The sequence below is a fragment of the Schistocerca nitens genome, chromosome 8 (genome assembly GCF_023898315.1).
Source record: "Schistocerca nitens isolate TAMUIC-IGC-003100 chromosome 8, iqSchNite1.1, whole genome shotgun sequence".
Lineage (NCBI taxonomy): Eukaryota > Metazoa > Arthropoda > Insecta > Orthoptera > Acrididae > Schistocerca > Schistocerca nitens.
In genome coordinates, this window is record NC_064621.1 from 349,019,596 (window position 1) to 349,024,707 (window position 5,112).

The following is a 5,112-nucleotide window of genomic DNA, read 5'->3' on the forward strand; positions in this document are numbered from 1 at the left end:
TGACAGTCTCCACCCGCTGCTCCACTATTAACAGTGGCACCTCCATATTCCCTGAATTTACTCTCATTTCCTTTGTTTTGTCTGTATTTATCTTGAGGCCGGCAGTCTCTGCTTCTTCTTTCAGCAAGTTTAATTTAGCTTGCATGTCAGTCAGCCTTTGAGCTGATAAAATTATGTCATCTTCAAAATCCGAATCCTTCAGATGTTCATGGATCCTCCACTGGATTCCTCGTCTCCTGCCTGCTGTGACTCTTCTCATAACTGAGTCTAGAACAAGTAGAAAAAGTGTTGGTGATAAAATGCAACCCTGCTGGACTCCAGTTGTTACTTTTAAGGGCTCGTCATATTTCCCTTGTGGAGTATGCAACATTTGTAGCCATCATATAGATCTTTTATGATGTTTAAGTTCTTCTGTGGTATGCCATACTTCCGCAACACCTGCCAGAGTACTTTATGTTTCACAGAATCGAAGGCCTTTTGAAAATCAATGAATGCCAGGTAGGCCTGTTGCTTGGAATTCTTTGCTTTGCTCTAAAATGATCCTAAGAGTGTTAATAAGATCAACACAGCTGCGTTGTGCCCGAAAACTGGCCTGTTCTTTATGCAGTTGCTTTTCAAGAGACTCTTTAATTCTGTTTAAAATTATTCTGGTGAGGACCTTACTGGGCACTGACAACAATGTAATACCACGTCAGTTGTTACAGTCTGACAAATTTCCCTTTTTTGGGAGCTTTACCACCAAACTATTTTTCCACTCCTTTGGAGATTTCTCTTCAAGCCAAATATGCTTCAGCCAGGGATAGAGCATTTTAACAGAATGTTCAATTTTGGCTTTTAAGAGCTCCGGTGCTAGGTTGTCTAGGCCTGGAGCCTTTGTATTCTTTAGTGTTTTCAAAGCCATCCTAATTTCGTCCATTGTGGGGCACTGCAAATTTATAACTTGATGTTCTTGACTTCCTCTGGTACATCTCTTATTTGTTCCTCTTGGTTGTCTTCACAATTTAACAGTTCCTTGAAGTGCCCCTCCCATCTCTGTAGCTGTGCCTGTTGAGTTGCAAGCATCACCCTATCCTTGTTCTTAACTGGTCCTTCACATCGGAAGTTCTTCATTGACAGCCGTTTGGTTATATTGTAGAGCTCTTTCATATTTCCTTTTCTTGCTGCCTCTTCTGCTAATTTTGCTTTCTCATCTATCCATTTCCTTTTATCTCAATGTAGCCATATTTTCACTTTTTTGTTCGCCTCCATGTATTCTTTATGCGCTTCGCACTTCTGAGCTCTTGTCTTACAAAGTGTTGAGTGGTACTTAAGTAAATAAATTAGTGAAATCAAAGTGAACTAGAAATTAGAATATAAATGAAAAACTTGGTTTAGTTTAGAGAGTTACATACTTGCAAACAGCGGGCAAAACAGCAGAACAGAAGAGACAATGATCGTGAAGTCAGCAAGTTCCACATAAGCGGGCGCTGTCGATTCAGCCGTCAGGGCATCGCCCGACCGGCTCACGTGTTTCTCAGTTGTCGGATGTGAGCGAAGGCCCTCGCCTACATCCCAAGAGCCAATGACTGACGTTAAGAAGATTCTTCGAGAAGCTTTTCAACGTGACAGCAGAGGCAATGACCGGCGCACGTGTTTCTCAGTCGTCGCGTGTGAGCAAAGGCCCTCGCCTACATTCCAAGAGCCAATGACCGACGTTAAGAAGATTCTTCGAGGGGCTTCTCAACGTGACAGAAGAGGCAATGACCGTAAAGTCGTTCACCTCCAGTAAATTGAAGTGAATAAATACGCGAGACGCAGTGGGCCAGGGAGATGAGGATGGAGGGAGACGGAGATGAAGATGGAGACGGAGACGAAGACGGAGGGAGACGGAGACGGAGACGAAGAAGACGAAGAAGTAGCAGTAGTTTTCAGTCAGTTTCGGTGCTGAAGACCATCATGCAAGAAGAGTCTACATCATGCACAGATGCACCAAGTCCGCCGCTGTAATGGAATAGCAAGCAGCAGCCGCGGAGCCAGAAGACAGAAGTTAAAAGGTATTTGAAGTCTGGTTTTTACATACCCGGGTGACTCGTGAGGACGGGAAGGAGACGGCCTCACCTCAGCAGTCACCTGTGAGCTGGGATGAAGACCTGACAGCCGAAGACTGGCAAGCGGGAGTCCGTGGTTCGAGTCCGCCACACTGGCCTTCCCCCGCAGCGCCGCTCCGCTGGCCAACGCAGAACACACGCGGCCGCTTAGAGAAGAGAAACACTGGGACGCGACACCCAAGATATCATCCGATGCACGATTTTGCTCGCAATAATTAAACAGGCCACCTCGCGCTGCGCGTCTCCTGTCAACTGGGCAAGACGGCGACACGAGATACACACCGCTACGCGTAATCAGACGCCGCCGCCGCTGCCGCAGCAGAAGACTTCACAAACAACACAGCTGCCGCTCTCCGAACCAGAACATTCCGTAAGATACAGTTGTACAAATCTTCAATAAAAGTTATCTTATGTAAAAATGATGTTTCATTCGACCTCATACCCGAGCCAAGGAAGAACCCACCCTGCCCACATGTTGTTAAGAGAGAAAAGTTAATTTATTTAGTATTTTCACCCTGACAGAATGCTTTAGAATGCTCATCCTGACAATTGACTTACATCAAAAGAGAAAACCCAGTTACATTTAGTGACAGAAGTGTCACATTTAGTAACACAACTGTTACATTTGGTGTCAGAAGTGGGATCCTATGCTGTGTGATATCTGTTGCTGGCAATGGACCTTCTGCATTAAATAAATCTTGAAACTCAACTAAAACTGCTTCTATCTTGTCTCTATCATTTCCTTTCAAATGCTCAATCTTCTGGCGTAATGCGGTTTTATAGGCGTCTGGTTTCTGACCATCGTTAATATCTGACCAAATGAAATCTTCTTCTTCAAAAGTACTGACTGTAGCTACTAATATTCCCTTATGCAACTCTTTGTCCTCCACTCCGAAATTGTCAATATGTACCGGTACTTTTCTTTCTCCTTCAACGTCTTGAACCCGTACAACACTTCTACGTACAAAACAATGTGATACATCTAATTCCTCATTTTCCTCTAAAGGCTCTATTAGACACACTGTATCTGTAGGTACTTCGGGGTCAACGGTCATCCAGAAAAGTTTTCCTGAGCCAGATGGTATCTGATCCCGCGAATCAACCTTCAAGGACGTTGCACGCAGTGTAGTTGATTTCGCCTTCCGGTTGGGGAAATCTTGCGGCAGTGGGCCCTTTGCAGCGGTGTCACCTAGCTGAAACACTATTCCGCTAAGTTCTACAGTTTACTGTCTGAGGTCAATTTTAGCGTGATGTTTATTCAGGAAATCCAGTCCTAGGATCGCGTCGTACCCGTCAGTTACCTTTGTTACCACTTCTACATCTTCTTGAAATTATACACCGTGAATATAGAAAATCAGTGATGTACATCCTAATGACTTCACTGTACCTCCTCCTACTCCACTCAATCTATACCTTGGAGGGTCATATTTCTTTTCTCCAATACATTCATTACTTACTATTGATACGTTTGCGCCTGTATCCACTAGTATCCTTGCCTCTTTATCCTGTATGGTAGCAGATAACCAGCATTCCGCCTTCACATTCGCCTTAACGGCATGAAATTTTATTGGGAACGCCTGGCGGCGGCTCCGGCATTCCCGTTTGAGTTTAACTGATTTCTATTTCCAAACACTTTCTTAGACCTGCATTCCTTGAATGTGTGACCTATTCTATGCATTGAGGTTGTCTGCAGTTTTTTGCTATATGTCCCTGTCGATCGCACCTAAAACATCGTACTCCTGCTGAAAATACATTTCGCTTCTCCTTGTATCTGGTGGCAATGTCAATTTCTTCAAAAGCCGTCGCCACAGATACAGCTTCTGCTAAATTTTTAGGAAACTCTGCCCTGACACGACGGGAAGTTTCAGGAGGTAACCCACGTAAAAATGTATCCAGGGCTCTATTTTCTGCCTCATGTAAAATAACTTTATTTGCTTCATCACTAGTTGTCAACTGATAGGTGTTAACATTAACTTTTCTAATCCTATCTACAAAGCTTTCTAATGACTCGTTTTGCCTCTGAGTGATAGTGTTTAACTGTTCCCTATAAAATCTACAGCTGTTCTGTTTTTGAAAATGTTTAAGTAATCCTTTCTTCAATTCCTCAAATGTTGTAGCATTCCGTAATTTTTCATGGTATAATACGTGTGCTTTAGCCTCTCCTAGCAATCTTAACTTTGTCATTTGTAAGAGCTGTTCATCTGACCATGATCCTAACTTTGCAGCTGCTACTAAATCATCAAAAAAGGCTGTTATGTCTTCGCAAGGTTTACCTGAAAAAGGAGTTACCAAGGCTGCTGCTGAGGAATCTAGGGTGGGAGGGATTGAACTGGTTTTCCTAACCTCACTCAACTGTTTAAATAATGCATTATTATCACTTTTAAGCTGTTCTATCTGATTAACTAAGATCTGAATAGCTTCCTCAGTAGAAACCGCTTGTGGTGCTGACTCTGACTTTGTACGATTTCGTGTCATCATTTTACAAACTATTAGTTACACAATATTACCACACTGAATTAAAAAGATGTTTAAAAATTTTCGACAAACTCTTAAAATTATGAGAGAAAATACACTTCTAAATAAAGAAAATATTACTACTGCTATGTACACCTCTATCCTGTGGACCTTTAGTGACTGTCATTTACACCTCATATTGAGCCAAGGGTTTTTTCTCTGACACCAAATGTAACAGTTGTGTTACTAAATGTGACACTTCTGTCACTAAATGTAACTGTGTTTTCTCTTTTGATGCAAGTCAATTGTCAGGATGAGCATTCTAAAGCATTCTGTCAGGGTGAAAATATTAAATAAATTAACTTTTCTCTCTTAACAACATGTGGGCAGGGTGGGTTCTTCCTTGGCTCGGGTATGAGGTCGAATGAAAAATCATTTTTACATAAGATAACTTTTATTGAAGATTTGTACAACTGTTTTATTTCTTTCCTGTGGCTGATTTCATTCCATGTAGCATCATATATCCATTCCTTTGATGTGCCTTAAATCCTAAGATTTTTTTTCTCCCACA